This window comes from Pinus tabuliformis, chromosome 6 (assembly GCF_031772625.1).
Source record: "Pinus tabuliformis cultivar Carrire ecotype Pingquan chromosome 6, CPIR1, whole genome shotgun sequence".
Taxonomy (NCBI): domain Eukaryota; kingdom Viridiplantae; phylum Streptophyta; class Pinopsida; order Pinales; family Pinaceae; genus Pinus; species Pinus tabuliformis.
In genome coordinates this window covers 137,757,159-137,784,928 of record NC_142292.1, presented here as the reverse complement: position 1 = coordinate 137,784,928, position 27,770 = coordinate 137,757,159, and the positions used below count along the sequence as shown (strand labels likewise).

The following is a 27,770-nucleotide window of genomic DNA, read 5'->3' as shown; positions in this document are numbered from 1 at the left end:
AAAATATTAGGAAATGATTTTTAAGAGGAGGCCATAATATTTCTAGAAATGAAAAGCATTTTTCATTTGGATCTCTGAGGAAAAAGCATAGCGCCGAGGCACTACGTTTCTGTAAGTAGTGTATTTCCTGAATTTGCACCAAATTTCACCAAAACCCAAAAATGCTCAAGAAACTCTCACAATTGGGCCAAAAGTGAAAAAAGTGGTGTACTATGCTATTAGGGATGCCTTATAAAGCATCTCCAATTTCTCTTTCTCATCTTTTTGTTTTAGGGTTTCCTTCAACTTGTTTTGCATTTGTTTGATGTTGATATTGCAAATTCTGTTTCTGGTTTGGTAGTGGTGGGCCATGTGCCTCAAAATATGGTTATCCCTATTATCCTTTTAAAGAAGCTTCTCTACATGACCATTGACCTTGTCTAGCAAAAATTCCCTATCTTCATTGATTTCCATAGCAATTTTTTCTTCACTACTCAAATCCTTTACTAGTGGATTTTGATCTCTTTCTTTCTGCAATGCCTTTTTGAGACCCATTGTCCTAGGCCACTTCCTTCCAACCTACTTCCCCTATTCATCATGCTTATCATGCTCTAGTACTACTTTACCTTTTACCTCTTTCATAAACATTTTGAATTTCTCTTTTCCCATCATTAATTGTTTGACCGTGAGTTGACTGTTTTCTTGCTCAAGGAAAGAAATGATAAATTTGGCCCTTTCCAAATTTTCCTGGACCTCCATGATCTGGGAATCCTTCTCTTTGATAACTTGTTGCAAGGTTGAAAGATCATATACTTCATCCAAGTCAACCAAATCAATATCATGCTCAATTAGCTCCTCATCCTGCAATTGTGATCCCTGTTGTGCCAATGTAGAAAGCTTGGGTCTTTCCTCAACTTGAGGAGCAAACACAAGTCTTTTTCATCTCTAGTATGTTTTGGTCACTTCAGGTCTAGGTGCCTTGGGAACATCCTCTGACTTTTTTGATGACCCTACCTACATAGGCTGTGATGATGTGTCTTGGTACTGACTTGGGGAAGTAGTCTCATGCCTCTGCAAGGTTGCTTCAGTAAAGGTATCCCATGTTATGTTATTTTCTACCAATTGATGGAGGATTACAACCTTTATCAAACTATGGTGGAAAAGGCTATGGTAATGCTCTTTGTTTTTCATTTTCAACTTTTTAGAGATTTTGATGACACTTCTGTTATCACTCAGGTTGTCCTTAAGCTCTGGAAAAGGATACGGCCAAGGTAACCACATACCAACTTTGGATTGCAAGTTCTAGCCCACTTGCAATCAGAGAGGGATCTCTCTTTCTAATTTAGCTTTGTTGAGAAGGATTTTAGGCTAGGTATTGAGTTTAGAGGGTTTTTTTTTCTTTTGACTTTGGTGGGAAGGAGAATACTCTCAGGCAGAGAGGCAAGGCATGTTCTGGAAGATTCAAACCATTGGGCGTGGAGTCAAAGAGTAGGACTACTGGAGCATTTTCTTGGTCACAAGACTAACATGGAGCAAGATAACTGAATATGAAACAATTTTTCAACCTTAAATGATGGAAAGAATGCTAAGGGATGAGAGGCAACAAAGAATCTCCCAAACTGGTTAGCAGAGGGAAAATGAATGAGCTCAGCCTAGGAGCAATTAAGAATTCCTAGTTTACAGTCATTCATATGTGAAATAGGTTAAAAATGAGCCATAAAGGAATTCATATTCATGCCTAAATCAAGAGGAAAACATTAAGAAACCACAGAAACTAAGCATAGAGTGCAGATATGCAAATTCCATACCAATCTTTCTTTTTGTGATTTGAGCATATGTGAAATGGAAATGACAGAGATGAGGAACACTTATTGTTTCATACATCAGTGCAAGAATTCCATATTCATGTCTTTAAACCAATTAAACACAATGCAGACAACCATTCCTCCAAGCTTTCAGCAGTCTTTGATTATAGAAAGTAACAGGTATGCAGTGCGACTCTCTCCTGGAATACATAAGCCGACCAACCCTTTTAACAATGCAGAGGGTGGTATTTATACAAAAATTGGGTACAAAAATATCTAGACGAGAAGTTAATAGCTGATAACTTCTCTACCAACTCTTAAGGAGTGGTTGATGAAAAGTAAATGCTAAAATAAATACAAATTTAACAGTTGTTCTCTTCTAGCAGTAAATGTTGACTTTTGAGTCGGCCGGGTTGCATCCTCGAAAAATCCGAGGTCTTAGGTATGCCATCTCAGCATTATTGCTTTGTACCTGCTCCCACTTGTCCTGCGCGTTCCTTCATTACTTTGTCCTGTGCATTCTGTGCCTTATCCTGTGTTTCTTGCTGACCTGTATCTGACATAGATTTTGAAATGAACAAAAAGAGGCAAAAACTGAAATCACCTGGGCAATACGGCCAGCATTGCCTACCACCAGTTCTCAGAAGGCAACTGATGCCTTTGTATTTTGACAAGTATTTCATCGGCCTCTGTGTACTTGTAATAATTGGGCGGCATCTCAAACAGATGACTGACCTCATGCTCCAAGTAAAATAATCTTTGCAGCTTGTCGTAGAGTGTCTGTCCTGTAGGCGGCCCTGCCTCTGCTGTAGAACTTGATGCAGCAGTAAGCTGATTTGTGACAAAATTGTTTAACCTGGTAGCATATTGGTCACATGTTAATAACTTACCAGCACTGGTCAGCAGGCTGGGCAATCCTCTAATCTGTAGTGCTGCAAGCTTTACATCAAAACTGTCTACATCCCTCTGTATATCCCAACATCTTGCCTCCAGAATTTGCACTAGGATTCTCAATGTAAGCACACTTTTTGCTGTTAATATGGCATCTGTTCTGTTCATGATATGGAGTGCTGCCAGCTCTTCCCTAGTCTGATGATTCAGAAAGTTGATCATTCTGTTAGCCTGCTCAGGCATGTTTCCTAATGCTGCCTTGGATCTCTGGTTTTCAAGCTTAGCACGGCCAATCAGTTCCACCTGTTCGTACATGGCCTGAATTGACCTCCATTGGCCGGTGATTGACTGATTTATTTTGGTCCACAGGATCTTCTTTATTTCAGCCAAGGCCTTGTCCAAGGATAATTCTTTCTCCAAGGTTTTGATTATGTCCTTCAGGGCTTTGATTTCCCTTGAAATCTCACCCACTGTCATTTTGGACTTATCATATTTTTCTTCTAGTTTAGCCAGCTTTTCTTTGGCCTCCTTTATTTCTGTTGCACGAAGTTTAAGTTTATTGACAGCTTCTGTCAAATCATCTACACTCATGCTTGCTTCAGGTGTTGTGTTGTTGGGAAAAGTATTTAATACGAAATGACCCTATCCCACTCTAAGGGTGATAGTACCTCAGCAACAACTGAATGCAAAGCTATTCAAGATTACTTCTTTATGAGATGAGAGAGAGAAAAGAAGGATGATCTACTAACCGTTATCTTGCGCTAATAGTCGATCCAATCCTTACTCTTTGCTGCTTGCTCCTAGCTCCTTGCTCTTTCACCGGCCCAGCTACACAAAGATCCTGTAAAAGCATAAAGAAAGGAAACTACAAGAAGCATACATCCATAACTGATTCAAGGATTAAAAATTATCAAATATACAAGCATCAATTCGCCATAAAGACACATGCATATAGAAGAACCTCAAATACTTTATTAATAGAAGAAGTAAAGTTCTGAGAGTGTTACAACCATAATAGGCCCAATCCAGCAACACCTCCTAGCAGAAAGAAATCTCCTCTTCACCTCCTTCAAAGCAATCACCCAATAGTTCTATACTCAAACCAACAGCACTTCCTTACTTGCACAAAATTCCAGCCTCCTTAGACCTCATGAGAGAGCTCTATATATAGGAGATTTGGAGAAAGGATGAGTCAGCTTGAGACTGACATGAAGCTGACTAGTGTCCTCTCCCACTTTAGTTAATCTTCAGTTCTTGAGTCCACTTGGAGATTCTTGCTTCCACCTGGAGATCAAGACCCTCTGACTCATTACAAGGCGAATTCCTTGACCCAAGTGTCAGTTTGGAAGCTTCCTGGACAATTGACACCTTGCAGAATGACTGTGCCACTTGGCCAATCTCGCCCAGCGCAGGTAGCCTTCATTAGATTTGACATTCAGCGCAGGTACAGAGTGGAGTAGTTGACATTCAGCGCAGATGCTCAGTGGAGTAGCTGACATGATCCAGAAATAGCTTGTTTTTGAGTGTTTTCAGGTGGAGAACTGATTTTCAGTGCCGTGGTTTGCTGACCTTGTTCCTCTAAGGGTAAGAACAACATGTTTAGGGACTTTGGATCCCTCAGATTATTGACATTTCATGCTCCATGCTGTTAGGCACAAAAATGTCTATAACAGTTGCCCCCTAAAGTATGAGGTCGTTTATCGGGTGAAATGCTTTATCAGGAGGATCCGAAGTTCATTCAATCGCTAAGAGGTGCCCTGTAATAAAATACAATACAATACATTATTTTTTCATTCTGCTTTCATGATCTAGCTGAGGCGGGCATTCCCATGCTCAGCTTTATAAATTCATTTTGGTACATAGAACAGACGATCGTCTGATGGTAGACTGATAATTCTCTGCTGAAATTATCATCCTTTGAGTAGGATGATCATCTGCTGCAATGATGTACATAACAAATGTCTTTATATCCTGAATATATATCGCAGCCCGGATGGATGAAACTAGATCCGGGGTCTTCAAACTCGTTCGATCTTCACTCTAAGTACAAGTCGATCCATGTGAGAATTGCGCTGAAGTCGAACATGGAAAGACATCGCTTGATTACCGGTCAATAATGTAAACCGTTAACAAGCGCGAGAGGAATCACCAATAATGACAATGACCCGCAAGGTACTGCAGTACAATTCACGTGGTGTTAATAAAGGACTTGGCATCGAACACCACGCAAAATCTTCTGGTCAAAGGTCATTGATGTATACCTGTCGCCGGAAGTGAGAAACTTGCCATTGAGGCATGCAAGCTTCAAAGTACTGGGGGGTTTGTTCCTAGATCAACTTCTTGGATAATGAGCTGAAGTCGACAAGAAGCGATCCGTCAAAGGAGGGCCTTAATGAATCCCACATCAGTGACACGGAACGGAGCTAATGATTTTAGTGGAGGTGAAAACAATCTGTGAAATATGATTCAGGGTGGCAATCATGGGTGGATGAAGGATAAGGTATGGCAGTGGATGGGACACGGTTGACTCTTTCTGAACACATCTCTTGAACATATAACGACACTGATGTGATGGATCGGTAGCATTACCCCAAATGTGGATGGTTTGGCGAGGACCATGGTGATGAGACTGGTGAATGAAACAACCCAACCCGATGTGATACAGAGGACAAAGTGTCATGTTTAAGAGCGACTTGCTACCATTAAAGTTTTGAGGTTCTCCCAATTTTTCCCCAGTCATTTCTGACCAGTACCTCTTTATTTTTGTCAAGCTTGAGGAGGATAACATATGCTTGTTCTATAACCTGCCCTTCGGGCAAGCCCATCGCTATGTTTTAACGAGCCTAGCGATAGGGAAAATCGTTCTCGTCTAAAGACAAGTTTGTCGCTATTTAATCATTTTAACGAGTCTAACGACAAGGAAAACTCGGTCCTTTTCATTTTTAGAGAGTCTGAAAAGGTACAGAAAGTTAACTCCAAAATTCCTTTTTCGTCATCTAATCCCTTAAGTCCGAAAAAGTATAAAACAATACAGAAGGGATGAGTTTTCGATTACTTTAACGAGCCGAATAAAACAAGCGCTCGACCTTTTTGTGTAATAATCCCTCAGGTCCAAAAAGATTAAAATCTAGAGGAGGGATAGCTCTTCCGGTCACTTTAACGAGCTGGAAGGCCAAAACTCGGCAAACTTTTCATATTTTACGAGTCAGGAGAAAAGAGCTCAAAGAAGACTCGTCTTTTGAGGAACGAGTGATAAACAGGGATAGCAGCAGATTCCAGGTACAGGTTGGAATTTTCCAATCACGGCAGTGTCACAAGGATGGCTAAGTGAAATCACTCTTCGCAGCTGTTCCTCAAAATGGGTAAACAATCATATGGAGGTGAACGATTGGCCAAATGAAATGGAGGTGGCAGGTGCAAAACACGACCAAGGCTTTTATGGCTGATAAATTTACGATCACAATGGTTATTTACCAGAATAGGTTCATTTTTTAATGAGCTTGAACTCTGGAGGAAACTCTTGCTCAAAAGCTTATGTTTATTTTTTAACGAGCATGAACTATGACGCTAAAACTGCTCGGATCTCGCTTTTCTATTTTTTAACGAGCATAAATTCCGCGGTAAAACTGCTCGATATTTTTGTATGCCCCCAGCATAATAATGCAAACGAGGCACATGCCCCCTAGTCTTAAGGGGGGCGTTTTATTTTTTAATGAGGTTGACACCGTAAAGAACTATCCTCTTGACTCTTTATTTCATTTTTTAACGAGGTTGACCTGAGATAGGAACTATCCTCGAAGCTTTAGATCCATTAGAAATAGAAAGTTTCATATTCCATTGGGGCCATTTCCGCCAGATTACTTGTAGGCGGTAGGGCCACAGTCCCCATTAACCTGGGGTCTTTTAGGAAAATGACTCCGATATTTTGGAGAGGATGATCGCTTCTATGGATCTTTGGAATGCTTCCTGTTATGAATGGTGGTACGACTTCTGTCGAAGTTGTTGTCGAACTGCTTGGTTGATTTTTTCCTTTGCCACTTGACAACTGCGGATTCCCGCAATCTTTGCTTCTTGTCGAAATCAAAGCATCATCCTGTTGCTTGGAGGTCGACAACATTAGTACTTGGCACCGGGAAGCATTTTCATTATCAACCAGATTTTGACCTGGATTGGGAAACGGATCAGTTAACACAGCTGGAGTCTGTGAATTCTTTAAGAATCTTTTAAACTCAGCTTTGTATGGACAGTTTGCCGTCCAATGATCCTCGTCACATATCAAACATGGACTTTTTGGTTTTCCTTTCCAAGGAGAGCTCGAAGAATTCTTTTCAGGAGATGACTCACCCTGTTTCTTCTTCTTCCCTTTGTTTTGCTTCTTCTTGCTTCCTGGTTGATTGGTTTCTTTGCCTTTATCTTCCGATACGGCATTTACTTCCGAAGCAAGAATTTCTTCTTTTGCATTTTTATCTGAATTCTTACGGGCTTTCTTTGACGAAGCCTTTATCGATTTCGCGTTTGCTGTGCCAATCACGCCATCACCGGCATGAGAGTCACTATTTGATTTAGGAGGGGGAGGAATTGAAAACTCTGGTCTAGGGGCGTCAGGTATTTTGTCATAGAGTGTGCCGGACTGAGTATAAACTAAGTCCAAATATTGTGCATGAGCAATCACTTGCTCCTCTGTTACGACTCCCCCTTTGGCCACATCTTCCGTAATAGCCGGAAGTAACGACGTTATAAACCATTCAACTAATAGCTGATCGGGAACATATGTTTTCACCATCATACGACGACGACGCCACTCATGTATATGATCAGATATATGGGTAGCAGTTGTCTGTTTTAAGTTGGTTAATATTTCTGTTCCCGTTTCATACCATATCGGTAATTGAAAGTGGGTTAAGAAAGTCGTGGCTAGGGAACTAAAATTGTCGAAAGAGGCTCTTGGCAATTCAATATACCATTTGGCCGCTGGACCTGTCAATGTCCTCTGAAAAAGGCGAAGTCTTATCGAATCGTCGTTAAGGGTGTTCGACGAACACCACAGATGAAAAGTCATCACGTGATTCGACGGGTCTTCACCTGGATTTCCATTGAATTTAGGAATGTCAGATGGAAGTTTATGAGGAATCGCTGGCCACCAAGGGGCATAAGCAATCGGATCGTTGGTTAAACGGTGTAAATCTGGTAACTCTAAACTTGCCACGAATGGTAACTGTTGATTCAGGTTAGGCGAAGCGTAACCAGGGTACGATGGAATCGCTTGAGCAGTGGGTCTTTGCATACCAGCATAATGTAATTGATGTTGGTATGACTGATACGGCTGGTGGACTTGACCACTGTAAAGTGGTTGGTTTTGACCTTTTTGGTTATACGGCTGTCCACTATTCGCAAAGATCTGCTGCTCAGAACCTTGGTACACTTGTTGGAACTGCGATTGTTGGTATTGTACAAGCCATGGTTGTGACGCCATGTTCTGTTGCGCCATGCTAACCATTGGACCAAGGTGTGGGGTAATTGTACCCGTTTGTACTTGTGTCGTCCCACCAGTTGACGATTGTGGTTGTGACCCATGGTCAAGCGACTGTTGCATTACAACCTGAGAAATCTGAGGTTGACATGTAACAGGTATCGCTTGAACTTGCGACACGGTTACAATAGCCGGGGTGGTTGGGATGTTCGTCACAGGTACACACTGTTGCATAGAATATACAATCCTTGGTTGTTGAGGTAGCATAGGTACCCAACTACTTGATGCGATTCCAGTATAACCAGAATACTGTTGAGAACTGCCATATGGATATCCTCCCGGAGGAGGTAATGAAAGGGCATACTGCCCCCCATATGGTAGCAATCCGAAACTCAGAGGGATTGTTAGTCCTTGAGGACTAGATGGCCCAAATTGACCCCCATGAGGGTCAATCTGTCGAGTTTCAACATAAGAATTACCGGGTATTACTCCGGATGAACAAACTGGAACAGACCATACTGTCGAAATAGTCCCTTGGTGGACTCCTTCTAGCTGTTGAGAGCTAGTTGGGACAGCTAGTATGCCGGCAAACATCGTTGGAGTCACGGCAGGGGCTTCTGCTGTCGCTGTGTCATTTGACACAGTCCTAGATGATGACGGTTGTTCAGACATTTTAAGTCTATCCAACAAATTGCCTAGCGATTCTACAGGGACTTCCACTTGTGGTGGATTAACTTCTGATGAAGGAAATAGAGTGACCCCGACTCCAAAATGAGTTGGAGTACTTGCTTGCGGATCTTCTGCAATTTCCTCTATCGCAATCAAACCCAGTGGAAGAGGAAGACCGTCAGGTTCGTAAAATATTTCTGGTGCCGAAGAAGTGGTTGTTTCGACAGCGACAGTTGTTTGGGGAACAAAACTTTCTGGACCGGTTACAGATGGAACTGGTTCAGTTACACAAGTATTTTCCCCCAGACTAGGATCAGTATTGATGTCCTTCTGTGGCTGTTGAACTTCTTCTATAGAGGCAGGGTTTCCAGAAATGTTAGGAGTAACCGGAACCTCAGATGTAGTAGGAACACTTGTTCTAACTTTCAAAGGAGATTTTGAACCGGTTAAACGAGTTCGCTTTGCCCGTACTGTTTTTGATTCCGGGGACAAAGACGGTTGACTCGTAAGCCTCCGCGAACGACGGGGTTTCAATTGACTTTCTTCCACGATTGCGGATTACTCGATCAACTAAAATATTAAAAGGGGAAATTTGTGTTTCCGAATTGAATGAATTTTATTAGACGCTTTTAGACACAACTTGCTTTTTCAGTTTTTAAGAGTCGAGAAAAAGCTAAAGATGACTCTAGTCTCCTTCGATGTATTAACGAGCCCGAAGTGACAAATGCTCGGTTGGACTTTTTCAGTTATAGTGTTTGAAAAAGGCCAAAAGAAACTGCTCTGGAGATCTAGGCAGAGGGTGTGCCAAACCTTTCGCAAAACCACAGAATACGTTTTACGATACGAGTGGTCGATCTTCGTGAATGCTGTGTTCACTGCATTGCGATCAGTAGGGCGGCCGACACGGTTTCCTATTGGATAAAGGCTTTATTCCTATAGGGGTCTCCCAATATATACGCGACGGTACGTGGGAGCACAAGTCCGTATTAGTGCCACCGTCTCTCAGGAGGAATCACCCACCTTCGTCGAGATCGACAGTCACTACGTTTAACGACGTCGGAACACGTCTCTAGCTTAGACCTCTAGATGTTTGCGTTATGTTTCAAAGCGTTGTTAGGTTCATTCAATATATTTTAAGTTGATCTTTTTAAATTTTGCCTTTCAAGGTTCACCACGAGATGTATTGATACAAATTCCTAAATGCAGTCTAAGATGAGAAGCAAGCTTTTTCAATCTTTTCGACTTATGAAAATCTTAACTACTGAGGGAAAAGAGAGACAAAATCTTTTCACACAGATCAAAGAGAACTCACTAATGCACTTTTTCCCTAAATCAACATACAAACTTATATGCAAAATGCAAAGATGTAGGTATTTCTTTTCTCTTTCTTAATGTTGGTGAAATGCAAAAAGAAAGCTGTTGTATAATTTTGAATTCAATTTCAAGTGAAAGCAAACAAGCTTGTCCAAAATCAAAAGCCACCTTAAGATTTACTTGTTTCGACACTAGAAATATATAAACTCAAACCAAAATGACGAAAGCAAAAGCTCAATCAGCTATGAACAGCAAACAAACTAACTCTTAAGATCAAAATGACACTTTATCACAGGTCTAGATCTAAGAGGCCACAGCAAGACTAGTTCACTTTCGTTATGGGAAACTGTAAATGTACAAGAAATACACAAAGAACAAACACAGTTTCTTTATACAACTGAGGCGGAATAGTGACAAGGAAAGTTGGTTTCAGATAGGCCTACTGACTGGTAACAAACAACAAAAACAAGAGTGAAAACAAGGCAAGAACCAGCAGGAAACCCCAGCAGCACAAGGCAGGACTAGTCCAGCGCAGGTGGAACACTGCCTGTTTGACCTTCAGCGCAGGTATCCCCTTCGGGAACTGCGCTGAAATGCAAACAGCCTTTGTACAGCCTGCACTGAAGAACGAAACTTTCGTTTCTGGTGGTTTCCGGGTCACAGATTGCTCAAAAATTCACAGTTTTTGTTCAAATCAGAAGCTATCAGTGAAGGACACACTAAGGGATGACAAGGAGGATGAAAAGCTATCACTAAGAGCTTATTAGAGTCCTTGTGAATCAGCTCTTCAAATCATAAACTTGCCCAGAAACTGAGCTAGAGTAGCTGCCCTCTACTTTGTATTTGAAAGATTCAAACACAGTTCGATTCGGTACTCCCTTTGTTTATGAAATGAATAGCAAAAACACAAACAACCAACAAGATACGATCCCCAGCGGAGTCGCCAATTTGTTGTTGGGAAAAGTATCCAATACGGAATGACCCTATCCCACTCTAAGGGTGATAGTACCTCAGCAACAACTGAATGCAAAGCTATTCAAGATTACTTCTTTATGAGATGAGAGAGAGAAAAGAAGGATGATCTACTAACCGTTATCTTGCGCTAATAGTCGATCCAATCCTTACGCCTTGCTGCTTGCTCCTAGCTCCTTGCTCTTTCACCAGCCCAGCTACACAAAGATCCTGTAAAAGCACAAAGAAAGGAAACTACAAGAAGCATACATCCATAACTGATTCAAGGATTAGAATAAATCAAATATACAAGCATCAATTCGCCATAAAGACACATGCATATAGAAGAACCTCAAATACTTTATTAATAGAAGAAGTAAAGTTCTGAGAGTGTTACAACCATAATAGGCCCAATCCAGCAACACCTCCCAGTAGAAAGAAATCTCCTCTTCACCTCCTTCAAAGCAATCACCCAATAGTTCTATACTCAAACCAACAACACTTCCTTACTTGCACAAAATTCCAGCCTCCTTAGACCTCATGAGAGAGCTCTATATATAGGAGATTTGGAGAAAGGATGAATCAGCTTGAGACTGACATGAAGCTGACTAGTGTCCTCTCCCACTTTAGTTAATCTTCAGTTCTTGAGTCCACTTGGATATTCTTGCTTCCGCTTGGAGATCAAGACCCTCTGACTCATTACAAGGCGAATTCCTTGACCCAAGTGTCAGTTTGGAAGCTTCCTGGGCAATTGACACCTTGCAGAATGACTGTGCCACTTGGCCAATCTCGCCCAGCACAGGTAGCCTTCATTAGATTTGAAATTCAGCGCAGGTACAGAGTGGAGCAGTTGACATTCAGCGCAGATGCTCAGTGGAGCAGCTGACATGATCCAGAAATAGCTTGTTTTTGAGTGCTTTCAGGTGGAGAACTGATTTTCAGTGCTGTGGTTTGCTGACCTTGTTCCTCTAAGGGTAAGAACAACATGTTTAGGGACTTTGGATCCCTCAGATTATTGACATTTCATGCTCCATGTTGTTAGGCACAAAAATGTCTATAACATGCTGCTGTTGTTGATGTTGTAGCTTTTGTAGCTATTGTTGTGGTTGGAATATTTGGAGGGGTCATTGTTGCTTGTGATAGAGGATCAGCAACAGTTGGGATTGTTTGAGGAGGCTGGGAGGTCGACTCTCCCTGCTTTCCTTGCAGCGCTTGCTCCAACTCCCCTTCCAAATCGATTACTCTCTGGTTCAACTTCATCATTAAATCCAACTCATCCTCAGCTTCTTTTTCTTTCTGCAGTTCTCCTGTTTGAGGGTGCTCAGTAGGAAGCAACCTCAATCTTTTATTCAGTGCAGCAATATCATCATCTTTCTTTTTCATAAGAGTCCTGATACCCTTAGAATCCTTAGGATCATGACATAAGTCCACAATAATCTCCTCCAGTGTTTTAATCCTATTATCCTTTGCTGTGGAGGACAATCTTTCAAAATCCAGCTGAGCGTTGGTATTCTTCAATGATTTTTCTAACTCATGGGCCAATGTGGCCTTTTCAGCAAGTGTAGCATAAAGCATTTCAGTTGTCTGCTTGTTTAATTCTATTTGATCCATTGAGTGGATGTCCTTGGACAGGACCTCTAATCTCGTTTTAACAAAGTCTGCGGCCAATTGTGGCTGCTGAACCTTGGGTTTGAAATGGCTCAGAATCATCTTTTCTTGCTTTAAATCAAATGCTACCATTAGTCTTTCTTGTTTGGCAGGTGTTGCCTTTAGGAATTGCTTATACAATTGCACTCTTAGTAGCTCATTTTGAGCTTTGATTTGTTTGAAGCTGGCCTTGGTGCTGGCTAGTTTTTTTCCTCTTTGAGTGGAGGAGGACACCTCCATGCCTTGTTGTCCATCTTGCTCTCACTGAAAAGAGCTTGTTGTTGTATGCGGTCTTTTTTCCCTTCTCGGGCTTTCCATGATCTCTTCACTGACCCCCTCCTCAACTGGAGAATCAACCCTTTGTCTCTTTGATTCAGGCTGCTGCACATACCCACTAGCAGTTGTGGAATCTTGTCTGTCTCGCTTCCTTCCCCTTTCCTCGTGGGCAGGAGTTTGCAAAGGTGGCACTTGTAGCGCCTCTATTTGTTGAGGAGGGGTTTGCCCTTGAATTTGCTCCATTGAGGTGACTGGCTGTTCTGTGACCGTTTGCTCTGTCCCCATCGGCTCCTTCCCTTTGGCTGTACCTGTTGCTGATGTAGAAGCTCCTTGGGTAGCTTGTGAAGCTGCAGCTGTAGAAGTGCCCTCTTCAACTTGCTAAGGCAGCTTGAAATTTACCTGGTCATCAGAATCTAAGTCAAGAATTTTTTCAAGATCCCTAGAAGTTTGTTCCAAGATTTCCTCTTGAGTTAATTCTTCCACTAAAGTTCCTTGCGCCCATGCATCTTCATTAGCATATTTTTCAATGTTTGGGTATTTGCAGTGGTCATAGGGTGTCAACCTATATTTGACCCTTCTGGCACTAATGAAGCCAAGTGGGTCATAAGGGACCCACCAGAAACTCCTTTTCAATTTAAATTTATCCTTGAGTATTATGTCAGCCTCTTGCCAACCATCCTTCTTATTCATGATGAAGGGGCCTAGGCGGTCTTTGAATTTCAGTTGTGCCTTCTTTTTGGTGCTGTGAAAGTGAGTCAAATCGGAATTTATAAGCTGCCTGTAGTATTCTAATGCAAACAGTCTCATAGGCACATATCTCGGTGTTGGAAATAATACTGAGAGGGGGGGGTGAATCAGTCTTATTAAAACTTTTCAATATACCATCAAAATTTATACTTCAACTTATTCTTCAGATATTGATTATTAGCTTATGCATAATAATGAAAAAGAACATGAAAAACAGATAGTCACACCATAGAACACCAGATATAAGGTGGAAACCCAATATGGGTGAAAACCACCTGCTGCAATATGTCTCTATCTTCTTTGAATTAGAAACTTATTTTACAATGATTTTGTACTGGTGCAGTCCTTTACCAGTACGCAGGCTACAACCTGGGGAGAGCTACAACTCTCTCTTGTTTTCCAGTTTCTCCTGGAAGGGAGCTACAACCCCCTACTTTTCATTCAAGGACCACTTTTTTTATAAGGTGGAAACCCAATGTGGGTAAAACAACCTGCTGCAATATGTCTCTATCTTCTTTCAATTAAAAACTTCTTTTGCAATGATTTTGTACTGGTGCAGTCCTTTACCAGTACGCAGGCTACAACCTGCGGAGAGCTACAACTCTCTCTAGTTTTCTAGTTTCTCCTAGAAGGGAGCTACAACCCCCTACTTCTTTTCATTCAAGGACCACTTTTCATTAATTTTTAGACTGGATCCAAGAACATCAAATAAACATCAAGTACATGTGAATCAACCAATCTCCTTATAAAATCAAACCAATGAGCCACCCGAACTTCTCAGAATGTTGTAAACAAAAAACCAACACCAGTATCCTAAACCCAGAACACAACAGCAAATAGAAAGCAGGCAGCCAACAAATATTTCAAAACAGGTCTGCAACTTCACTAATAAAAACTTACGGATGCCCGCACTTCACCTTCAGCTGTTCAGCGTATACCTGCACTTCGTCTTCTTTTGTACTGCGTACCCCGCACCGTGCCTTCAGCTGCTCTGCTTATACCTGCACTGTGACTTCCTCTGTACTACGTACCCCGCACTGCGCCTTTAGATGCACTGCATATACCCGCACTGCGCCTTCTTCTGTACTGTGTACCCCGCACTACGCCTTTAGCTGCGCTCCATATACCCGCACTGCGCCTTCTTCTGTACTGTGTACCCCCGCACTCTCGCTTTAGATCGCCTATGAACCTCTGATTAGGGCCAAATTAACAGTCCTCTAATGTACTACAGACAGTCAGATCCACAGATCTGATCATGCACCCGAGAGATCACGACTTGGCAAAGATTCGCCTTCAAATTTTACCTTGATTTAGATCTAGCTTTTAAAACTGATAACCCAAAATTGAAATCTTATGACATTCAACTTTCAAAGATACATTAGCCAAGTGATCTCCTTCCCTATTTATAGTCAAGCCCTTATTCACACCATGGGACAAAACCATCAATAACCAATACAAGGGATCCAAACCGGGGCTAAATTAGATCCTATACCACAGGCCAAAACCATAGAATCAAGAACGGCGAGCTAAATACCACGGGCCAAACATAAGAAACCCTACGTGAGCGTGCTTCTTTGCCTTGAAGTGAGTGAACTGGGGGTCCGCACCTCATGAACGGGTAACCTGCAGGTATGAACGCACTTCCTGGCTGGCGTACTTGCGGGTTTGCACCTTTTGAACCATTCACCTGCGTACCTCTTAATTTCTAACATTTTGAGAGCCTGAACAGAGCATTGCTACTTGAGTGAGTTGCCATCAAGTACAACACCTGTAACATAGAGCCATACCAGAATCATAATGCCAACAATCTCCCACTTTGGACTTGATGGCAACCTCAAGATCCTCAACATCATTCTCCCCCTTTGACATCAAGGGCAAAGGGTTATGATCCCCCTAAGAACATGCTCCCCCTGACTATAAACCAGATCTGCAAAGAAGCACCATAATCCACCAAACACCATAAATGAGCATGAAAGAGATAGAGACATATTGCAGCAATATTCAAACCAACATCCACGATCTCCTTCTGTACTTCCTCTATAATGCCAACAATGCATTATATGCTCCCCTTGAACCTGTGCAATTCGATCTTTGACCAATCCGCAACCCAACATATGTACGCATATACCCTAGATGAATCTTGCGTACAACCAACAATCAGAAGAGATTCAATCAACAAGATGATGCATCAACAACCCCCAGCTTTTGCCTGAGGTATTCAAAAGTCTCCCTGGGCAATGGTTTGGTGAGTATATTAGCAACTTGTTCCTTAGAAGGAACATACTCCAACTTGACCTTTTTTTCAAGTACTTGTTCCCGGAGAAAATGATACTTGATCGGTATGTGCTTGGTCTTTGAATGCATGTTTGGGTTATTTGAAATGCTGATTGCACTTGTAATATCACATAAGATGGAGATGGGTGGTATACAAGTGACTTGAAAATCCTGCAAGGTCTGCATCATCCAAAGGAGTTGAGTTCAGCAAGATGCAGCAGCAACATATTCCGCTTCAGCTGTTGACAAGGCAATCGAACTCTGTTTCTTGCTGAACCAAGATACTAATCTGTAACCCATAAAGAATGCACCACCACTTGTGCTCTTCCTGTCATCCATGCTTCCGGCCCAATCTGCATCTGTATAAGCATGAAGTGTGAGATCTGTATCTCTAGGATACCATAAGCCATAATTTTGAGTCCCTTGAAGATATTTGAAAATTCTCTTCACTGCCCGAAGATGAGTTTCCTTTGGATTTGCCTGAAATCTTCCAACTATTCCCATTGCATGCATGATGTCTGGTCGGGAACCTGTAAAATAAAGTAGACTTCCAATCAGAGACCTGTAGGTTGGTTGATGCACTGTTGCTCATTCATCATTTTCACTTAGGCTACATCCTGTGACCATGGGTGTACATACTGGTTTTTCATCTTCATGCCATATTTCTTCAAAATTTGCTTGAGATACTTGGTTTGAGACAAGAAGATTCCTCCTTCCTTTTGTTGGATTTGCAAACCAATAAAATATGTCAATTCTCCAAGCAAGGACATTTTGAATTCTTTCTGCATCACTGAGGCAAAGCTTTGACTCATATTCTTCATTGCTGTCAAAGATAATGTCATCTACATACACAATAAGTATTAGCAATTTGTCATTTTCCATTTTTATATAAAGATTGCTATCTGCTGATCCTTTTGAAAAGCCTTGTTGATGAAGATATTTGTCCAACCGATAGTAGCAAGCCCTTGGAGCTTGTTTAAGACCATAGAGAGCCTTCTTCAGTCTGCATACAAGATTTGGATCATTTCCAAGAATGAAACCATCTGGCTGCTCAATGTATACTTCTTCTTCTAAGTCTCCATTCAGAAAGGCTGATTTCACATCCATTTGAAATACTTTGAACTTTTGAAAGCTTTAGAGAGCAAGGAACATTCGGATGGCCGCAAGTCTTGCAACAGGAGAAAAATTTTCTTCAAAATCTATTCCTTCTTGCTACGCATACCCTTTACAAACAAGTGTGGCCTTGTTTCTAATTACTTCCCCATTTTCATTCAACTTATTTTTGAAGACCCATTTTGTCCCTATAACATTCTTATCCTTTGGTCTAGGAACCAACTCCCAAGTGTTGTTCTTTTCGATCTGCTCAAGTTCTTCATCCATTGCTTTGACCCAAAATTCATCTTTGCATGCTTCTTTCACATTTTGTGGTTCAGTGGAAGAGAGTAATGCCAGATAGCTTGAAGCTTCTACAATTGTTCTTCTTGCTTGTACACTTGCTTCTTTCTCGTCCAAAATCTGAGATTCTGGATAATTCTTTTCAACATACCTGGATGGAGTCTTCTCTTCTATCCTTATCTGTGCCTCTGGTGCTTCTTGAGGTTCTTCTTCTTCATCATTCTGTCTTTGAGGGTAGTCTTCATCTTCTTCGATATTTTCATGATTTACTTGCCTAGGAATGTATCCCTTTTCATCAACCACTACATCAATGCTGTCAATAATTCTTCCAAGTCTTTTATTGTAACACTTATATGCTTTGCTGTGTGGAGAATAACTAAGAAGAATGCCTTCATCTGCTCTAGGTTCAAGTTTGCCAAGTTGCTCATCAGTATTCTTAATATAGCATTTGCTCCCAAAGATTTTGAAGTGCTTTACCGAAGGAGTCTCACCATACCAAAGCTCATGAGGAGTTTGAGTGTTGTTCACTCGGACATTTGTTTTGTTGAGAATAACAACCGCAGCATATGCAGCTTCACCGCAGAAAGTTGCGGGAGTTCCAAACTCATCAAGCATAGCACGAGCCATTTGTTGGACTATTCTGTTCATCCTTTCCACCACTCCATTTTGCTGAGGGGTTCTAGCTGTAGAGAATTCTCTTCTTATCCCATGTTCTTCACAGAAATTGAAGAATTCAGTTGAGGTAAACTCCCCACCTCTGTCGGACCTGAGGCACTTAATTTTGTGACCTGATTCATTTTCAACCAAGGCTTTGAAGGATTTGAATTTTTCGAATGCTTCATCTTTGTGCTTCATAAGTCCTAACCAAAAAAACTTGGAGAAAACATCAATGAATAATATCAAGTATTCTTCTCTCAACGTGTCCTTTTCCTAAATGGACCACATACCTCTGTATGGACTAGCTCAAGAGGCATGCTGGCTGATCCTTCCTTCTCCGGAAAGTTAGTTCTGGTTTGCTTTCCAAACTGACATGATTTGCATATGGTGTTGTCTGGAATTTTGATATCTGGAAGACCACGAACTGCCTGATATTTGCATGCTTTCATTATTTGTGAAAAGCTTAGATGCCCCAACCTCCGGTGCCAGAACCAGTGTTCATCATCCTTGCTCAAATAGCATTGTTGTTGTCCTTCTTCAAATATGTATAGATTATTTGGAGTTCTTCTACCTTTGATCACTGTTTCACTTGTATTAAGATCACGAACACGACATCCAATTGATCTAAATATTACCTCGATTCCTTGATCACACATCTGACTGACACTCAGAAGATTATGCTTCAGTCCATCAACATACAAAACATTTCCAACTTTGACCTTTTCTTTTAACTGAGCAGTGCCTTTTCCTTTTATAGCTGCAGGAGTATCATTTCCAAAAGAAACTTTCTTACCCTTTTCTAAAGAAGAATATGATTCAAGTTTTTCTTTATCACCTGTCATATGCTTCGAACATCCACTGTCGATGTACCATAGATTTTCTTGTCCCTCTGCATAAAATGCTATCCCACATCTTTCTGTTTGTGGTTCCTTTATTCTCCATGTTCTGGTGCTTGAAGCTTGTTCCTTTGTCTGCTGAAACCTGCTCCTGCATTTAGAATCTTCATGACGAAATTTATTGCAAATAGAACATTCAACTTATTTTTCAAGAGCTGAAAAGTTGTTATAGGTCCTTTTTGTAAACCCGGTCATACTTCTTTGTTTTTGAGCTTCTCTAGTCATGATTGTTTTATATGCAACACATTGAGCTGCTTTGTGACCAAAGTTATGGCAAGAGAAACATTTTCCATTGAAGAAACTTCTGCGATTATCAAGTCTACCGGCCAAATGATTGTAATTTCTATTGTCATCCATTTTTGAAGCAAATTGAGAAGATTTTACCTGTGGCTGGTTGTACCTTTTGTTCACCCTTAAGATGAATTGCCCCTGGTTTACTTGATAGTCTTTGTTTGTTCTTGATGTAATTCGTCCCTACTTTACCTGGTGATCTCCATTGTGCTTTTGCTCATTCCTTCTTGCTGCATCAAGATAATTCTTTGAGGTGGATGCTTGAGATGTTTCTCCATTATATCCCAGACCTATCTTGTTTAGTGGAGAACGTTTTACATTGATGATCTCATCCAGAGTTTCAGATCCTTTGACAAACTTAAGATTAATAGCCTTTGTTTTCTCAATTTCATTTCTAAGGCCAACAATTTCACATTCTAAATTTTCAATAGGTTTTTCTTTTTCATCAATTTGAAATTGTAGGGTATCAATTATGACATTCTTTTCTTCTATACATGTCTTGAGTCTAGAAATCTCTTCATAAAAGCTATCCACATCTATAGCATCCATGTAATCATCATGTTCAAATGCCATTAAAATTTTATAGTCATTACTTCGTTCATCTTCATCACTATTTGATAGACCATCACTGTCTTCATGAGTGTAGTAGCTTTTCTTATTTGGATTATGTTTCTTGTTCCATCTAGCAAGTTCCTTTCCTTTATCAATCTTATCCTTATGAGGACATTTGGCAGCATAATGACCTACTCTTCCACAAGAAAAACATTTAAAAGGTAACTTACCTCTGAACCTTCCAGTACCCTGTTGAAGATTTCTGACAAAATTTGATTCTTCTTCTTCTTATGGCATGTGACTTGCTTCATAGTAGTCTCCTTTGCCTAAAGCCTTAAAGGCAGCTTCTCTCCTGTTTGATGGACCTCCTTTTCTCATTTCATAGGTAGTTAGAATTCCGTGTAGTTGAGACATAGTAAGAGTTCATAGATTTTCCTTTTCTTCTATTCCAGACACTTTAGATTCAAACTTGGGGGACAATGATCTTAGAACTTTTTCAACCACAATAGCCTCTTTTATTTCTTCACCCAAGTTTTTCATTCAATTAACAATCTCATCTACCCGAAGGAAATAGTTAGCCACACTTTCATCATTATACATTTTGAGATTCTCATACTGAATCTTGAGGGTTTGAAGTTTAGCACGCTTTACCTGTTCATCTCCTTCGTAGCTCAAGACAATCTTGTCCCATATTTCTTTTGCGGATTTATATTGCATAACCTTCACGAATTCTGTTTGAGATAAGCATCCCAGTAGAGTATTGACTGCTTTAGCATTTGTTTCATATTTCTTCTTCTCGGCTGGATCTGTAGGAGTAGCTGAAGGAAAATTGTAGCCTGTATCTATGATATCCCAAACTTCTGTACCAAGAGATTGAAGATAGGCAGTAACTCTTACCTTCCAATAATTGAATTTTGTCCCATCAAAAATTGGTGGCCTGATTGATGGTTCCCTCTTGTAGTTGCTCATGATGAATGATCTTCCTTCAAGCGAACAAGCTTCTCTGAAGAACCTGCTCTGATACCAATTGTTGGAAATAATACTGAGGGGGGGGGGGGGTGAATCAGTATTGTTAAAACTTTTCAATATACCATCCAAATTTATACTTCAACTTATTCTTCAGATATTGATGATTAACTTATGCATAATAATGAACAAGAACATGAAAAACAAATAGTCACACCATAGAACACCAGATATAAGGTGGAAACCCAATGTGGGTGAAAACCACCTGCTGCAATATGTCTCTATCTTCTTTGAATTAGAAACTTCTTTTACAATGATTTTGTACTGGTGCAGTCCTTTACCAGTACGCAGGCTACAACCTGGGGAGAGCTACAACTCTCTCTTGTTTTCCAGTTTCTCTTGGAAGGGAGCTACAACCCCCTACTTCTTTTGATTCAAGGACCACTTTTTTTATAAGGTGGAAACCCAATGTGGGTGAAAACCACCTGCTGCAACTCTATCTTCTTTCAATTAAAAACTTCTTTTACAATGATTTTGTACTGGTGCAGTCCTTTACCAGTACGCAGGCTACAACCTGCGGAGAGCTACAACTCTCTCTAGTTTTCCAGTTTCTCCTGGAAGGGAGCTACAACCCCCTACTTCTTTTCATTCAAGGACCACTTTTCATTAATTTTCAGACTGGATCCAAGAACATCAAATAAACATCAAGTACATGTGAATCAACCAATCTCCTTATACAATCAAACCAATGAGCCACCTGAACTTCTCAGAACGCTGTAAACAGAAAACCAACACCAGTATCCCAAACCCAGAACACAGCAGCAAATAGAAAGCAGACAACCGACAAATATTTCAAAACAGGTCCGCAACTTCACCAATAAAAACTTGCGGATACCCGCACTTCACCTTCATCTGTTCTGCGTATACCCGCACTTCGTCTTCTTTTGTACTGCGTACCCCACACCGTGCCTTCAGCTGCTCTGCGTATACCCGCACTGTGACTTCCTCTGTACTACGTACCCCGCACTCCGCCTTTAGCTGCGCTACATATACCCGCACTGCGCCTTCATCTGTACTACGTACCCCGCACTGCGCCTTTAGCTGCGCTGCATATACCCGCACTGCGCCTTCTTCTGTACTGCGTACCCCCGCACTCTCGCTTGAGATCGCCTGCGAACCTCTGATTAGGGCCAAATTAACAGTCCTCTAATGTACTACAAACAGTCAGGTCCACATATCTGATCATGCGCTTGAGAGATCACAACTTCGCAAAGATTCGCCTTCAAACTTTACCTTGATTTAGATCTAGCTTTTAAAACTGATAACCCAAAATTCAGATCTTAAGATATTCAACTTTCAAAGATACATTAGCCAAGTGATCTCCTTCCCTATTTATAGTCAAGCCCTTATTCACACCATGGGACAAAACCATCAATAACCAATATAAGGGATCCAAACCAGGGCTAAATTAGATCCTATACCACCAGCCAAAACCATGGAATCAAGAACGGCGGGCTAAATACCACGGGCCAAACATAAGAAACCCCACGTGAGCGCGCTTCTCTGCCTTGAAGTGAGTGAACTGGGGGTCCGCACCTCATGAACGGGTAACCTGCGGGTATGAACGCACTTCCTGGCCGGCGTACCTGCGGGTCCGGACCTTTTGAACCATTCACCTGTGTACCTCTTAATTTCTAACATTTTGAGAGCCTGAATATAGCATTGCTACTTGAGTGAGTTGCCATCAAGTACAACACTTGTAACATAGAGCCATACCAGAATCATTATGCCAATACTCGGGAGCCTATATGGACACAGCTCACAGCCATAAACTCTGATGGCAGTATGGTCTTGATACAGGTACCAATCACCTAATTTGTAATTCTTAGACAGCTGTAAGGTCTTTTGCATTTCATAGGTTAATCTGGGAGGAGGAACCTTCATTAGGAGGTAGGAGATCGGATAGACAAACTGGTCAATGAATTCACAGTATGAATAAGGAGAGTGCTGGACTTGATGAAATACAGATGACCAAAAGACAACAGACCTCCTTTCTCCCTTTGAGTCCAGTTTCTTGATAGGGCATTGGAAAATTTCAGATTGATAAAACATGAACAAATGATAGATATAGGAGGAATATTTGAAGATTCCTTGCCTATCTAGTCTAGTTAGCTGGTCATGGATTTTATTTGAGATGAACCTGGCATAATTATACTTGACAGCAGGAGGTTGTCCTTGGCTGAAAGAAGACAATATAACCAGTATTGTCTCGTCTACAAGTTCAGTTGTTGTGAAACCCAACACATAAGATATCATATCTACCAGTAGTTTCCCCACCTCATTGAAATGGTCATAAGGAAATGGAGGTGGTTCCTTTGGTTGGCAATCTGCCCTCATAAATGTCTTAGCAATCATTTCAATCTTGGTACCAGGGAACCGGGAGGCCTCTTCCAGCAAATTATTTATGGAGAAGGGCAATAGCGTCTGAGTCTCTTTGAAGTTCAACATTTGCTTGATGGAGTTAGGAGTAGTGTAGAAAAGTATTCTTCCAAATGAAGACTTAACAACCCTTTGACTAGGTTCATAATTTGCAGCATAGAGGTGAATAATCTCAGGAAAAATATTCACAGAAGGGAGGAAAAAGTGGGGCAGATTGGACTCCCAAATGCCATATATGTCAGATTTGTTTATGAAACTGTTCCTCAGCTGGCAGTAGGTGTGTAGATGATTCCTTTTGGCAACGAAGTCTTTAATAAGATAGTCTGTATCGGCCAAGGGCACGGACTCAAGCTCTTTGCTTGGTGGGTTGATGGGAGTAACATTCAGAGCAGATGGAGTGGCCATTATACCGCTTATGAATCCTTGAGCTGAAGGAGGACTATTGTAACAACTGGCTATCAATTTTTCTTGTAATAACCCGCAGGAGCAGGTAAACTGAATTCAAATGTAATAGTAACTGGACAGCTTGAGAGTTTATGCTGTAACAGACCAGTTTTGCAAAGTTTTGGGTCAATTTCCCCTTTTTTAGTGAATTCTCTGGAGCTAGAGACTGTGAAGAACAACACAGAGGAGCAAAGGGCAATTTACAGTTTTAGTGAACGGATTTGGACAGCGGAACAGGGTAAAAATGGGGAATTTCTAAGCTGCTGCGAGATTTTTTGTCGGGGGCCGAGCTTTAAATAGAATTCACCCGCAAAAGTATAAATGGGCATCAGGTTTCTGAGATTTTTCTGAAGTAAAGGGTTTCCAGTAGGTTTAATGGGGTTTGAGGCGTAGCAGAGTTACAAATTGTGGAATTTTTGCAGGCTCACAATATGTGCAACAGATAAAATGCAAGCACAGGAGCGAAAAGGGGAAAATATGGCAATACTTGGTTTGAACGGCGCCGAAAGTTGATGAATTGATGTAAGGTAGGTTATGAACTTGAATTGTCGGCCGCAGCAGCTTAGTTGGTTGCCTTGAAGCTTTGGGAGTGAGCAAATGAATAAAACAGGGGACTAGAGCGTTCAAATGAACCCATAAAAATGAATTACAACGGTCGTCCGCGCTCTTTTGAGCAAAAAATTGACATTTGGCGCTTTTGGCTCTTTTTCGGGATGACGCCAGCATGACGTCATCGACGGGTCCCGGGGTATGGATGGATGATGTGGTGGGATGATGTCGGCAGATGATGTCATCATGTACGGACAGGTGACGTGGCAGGATGGTGGCAGGGACACGGTGGTAGGGCGAGGGTACAAAAAGTATGAGGTGGCGGCAATGTGGCACAGCGGTAGCGGCGAGGAGATGACGTCATAGGGGAGGACGTGGTGCTGACGTCACGCAGGTGAGGGTGGTAAGTGGTTTTGGGTGCACCGCCTTAGCGCCTGGGTGGTTTTGGAGAGAGGGGCTCTGCCACACCCGAGAGCTTGACGCGTGGCGGGAGTACGATGGCAAAACCGCCGAACTCCCGGACGCTAAACTTCGGGTGTGTTGGCATGTGAAAAGGCCCGCCCACCGTAGATCTGGGGTGGGCCAGATCTAACGGCTAGCGGGGAGGACAAGGAAACAGAGGGTTAGGGCAGGGACCCGCCCACTATTTTGTTTAATTATTGATGCGGCGGGGAGGGGGGGGGGGGGTTATAACTTTAATAAAGAGGGTTTTTGGGTTTATATGGGCGCATGGGGTTAATTTAATGTTTTAATAAAGCTTTAAACATTAAACCCTCGGAGGTAATGATTGCGGGGGGAGTGGATGTGAAGGTTTTGATGAACGAGAAATCAGATAAAGGTTATTAACCAAACAAGAGGTTAGGTTAACTCCTAGGTTAGGAGACAGAAAGGCTAATAGGAGCCCCAAATGGACTGCTATTTCCCGGACCAAACATATGGCTATAATGCCTGGGGAGGGCTATTTAATATTTTTGGGGATTTTTATATAGTTTTTAGTAGTGAATGGGGATGGGGGAGTAGTTAGGGAGCTACATAATAAAATTAGGAGTTAATGTGAGTTTATGAAATGAAAAAATGAAGGGGACAATGATGATAAGTCTGTGAACTGATGATAGACATAGAGAGTGTGTAGAAGATGAAAACATGGCTTTTACACAAGAAATGTGGCTTCTTTTCATTTAAGAAAGCCAACACTTACCTTAATGTTTCACAGAGATGAAATGGAATCAGGACTTGTTGGGCAGATCCCAAGGTCCTTTGGGGAAATGTTAGTAAGAGGGTTCTTAGGGGGAATGAAGGGAAGTTAGACATGCTTCCAAAATTCTGCCATTAAAATACTGCTTTGCTACCTCTGCCGCTGATAAGATGAGTTTTCTTTGTCAAACCAAAACTGAAGATGATCTTTTCTGCAACCCCAGGCTACCTACCCAGCCTAATACATCTAGCATTTTTTGTTACTTCAGGAAGGGTGCACTTAGACTTGCAAACCCTGATTGTTTTTTCTTTTAATCTGCCTTTCCTATCTAAAACTACCCTTATTTCTTCCAAGGGCCCAGATTAAGCTGTTGGGCTCCTTCATTCTCTATATTCTAAAGCATTGGAAAATTTAAACCTAGGGAAACCAAGCTTAAGCTGTTTGGCTTTCCCTTAACTGAGAAATCATTCAAAAATGGAACTTTTGCAGCATGGAAAAGATGAACATTTTTGGCACTTCCACTGTTTAATCATGAAATATGAAACCTGTTGCAACAGGAGGCTAACAGTGGCTCCACTTGGGGATGGCCTTCCCTTGTGGAAGGCCAAGAACAGCAGGTCAGACTGCCTTAGTGTTCAACTGCTTCTGTATTCTAAAAAAAACTTTCCTTTGCTGGGTACTTTATTTATACACATGAAAGTACATTTGATGAGCTTAGGGCCTTCACTTCAGGCATCAACTGCATCAGACTGCAATTTAAACAGAAAACTGAAATCCTACCTACCTACCCTAATCAGCACCTGTTTGATGGTTAGGTAAAATGAAACAACCAGTGCAACCACTTTAGCATTTGTAGAAGAAAACACACTGTTTGACTGATAGTTGGTGAAATCAGACACATTGTTGGGTCATGTGCTCCCATACTCAAAATTGTGACATATGAAGGTATTTGTTGAATGTCTTGGTCTTCATAGAGAAAATATGTGGAAGATTTTGAGTTGAAAAGATTCTCCATGTAATCAGCTACAAGATCTATAAAAACATCATGTGGGAGAGTTTATTTTGGGCTTGCTTTGTCTGATGGAACAACTGCATCCTTAGTAACAACCTCTGTAGCCAATACTTCATTCTTTCTCTTGAAAGTATGATCATCCTCAATCTGCATGTTAGAGGGTAGTACAATTTCCTTATGAGTAGGAGAAGGAAGATTTTGGAAGAACTCTTTAGGATTAGGAAAATCATATAACCGAATTTGAGAATGCAAAACTTCAATCTCATTCTCATGTTCTTCAACAACTAGGTCTAGGAAATATATTCTGATTTGAGGTTGCTTTATTGTTTTGACTTTTAACAGCACAGATCTAACAAAATTTTCTTCAAGATCATACTCTGATAACAACTTCTTGAATTGATTTACAGCTTGTTCAACCTCATCTCCCTCACACTCGGTCATCCTATCTGACTATTAATACTGCGAAATGGGATTACTTGGCTATAAAACTGCTCAAAAATTTGAAATTTTTTCCTTTGATGTTTGCTCCTCCAGTGGAGTCTTGATTGTGAAGATGATGTGGAGTTGCCAGGTGGATGATCGACTTTGCAGTGCCTGATCTCTGTCCACCATCAAAGATCAGAACTAAACTTGAAAACAGTTTTGAAGGTTTGGTTCTTCCCCAGTGGAGCTTTCTTACCTTCTTTGTGAATTTATCTAAGGATGCTCCCCAGTGGAGTCGCCATTATGTTATCACTCAGGTTGTCCTTAAGCTCCGGAAAAGGATACGGCCGAGGTAACCACAGACCAACTTTGGATTGCAGATTCTAGCCCACCTGCAATCAGAGAGGGCTCTCTCTTTCTGATTTAGCTTTGTTGAGAAGGATTTTAATATAGGTATTGAGTTCAGAGGGTTTTCTTTGCTTTTGATTTTGGTGGGAAGGAGAATACTCTCAGGCAGAGAGGCAAGGCATGTTCTGGAAGATTCAAACCATTGGGCGTGGAGTCAAAGAGTAGGGCTACTAGAGCATTTTCTTAGTCACAAGACTAACATGGAGCAAGATAGCTGCATGTGAAACAATTTTTCAACATTAAATGATGGAAAGAATGCTAAGGGATGAGAGGCAACAAAGAATTTCCCAAACAGGTTAGCAGAGGGAAAATGAATGAGCTCAGCCTAGGAGCAATTAAGAATTCCTAGTTAACATTCATTCATATGTGAAATAGGTTAAACATGAGCCATAAAGGAATTCATATTCATGCCTAAATCAAGAGGAAAACATTAAGAAACCACAGAAACTGAGCATAGAGTGCAGATATGCAAATTCCATACCAATCTTTCTTTTTGTGATTTGAGCATATATGAAATGGA

At 41.2% G+C, this 27,770-nt stretch overlaps 1 pseudogene; it reads right to left on the bottom strand.

The window, feature by feature from the left end:
- Positions 1-2,990, bottom strand: part of LOC149257748 (protein DETOXIFICATION 16 pseudogene) — a 36,202-nt pseudogene extending 33,212 nt beyond the window's left edge.
- Between the last annotated feature and the right edge of the window lie 24,780 nt (positions 2,991-27,770).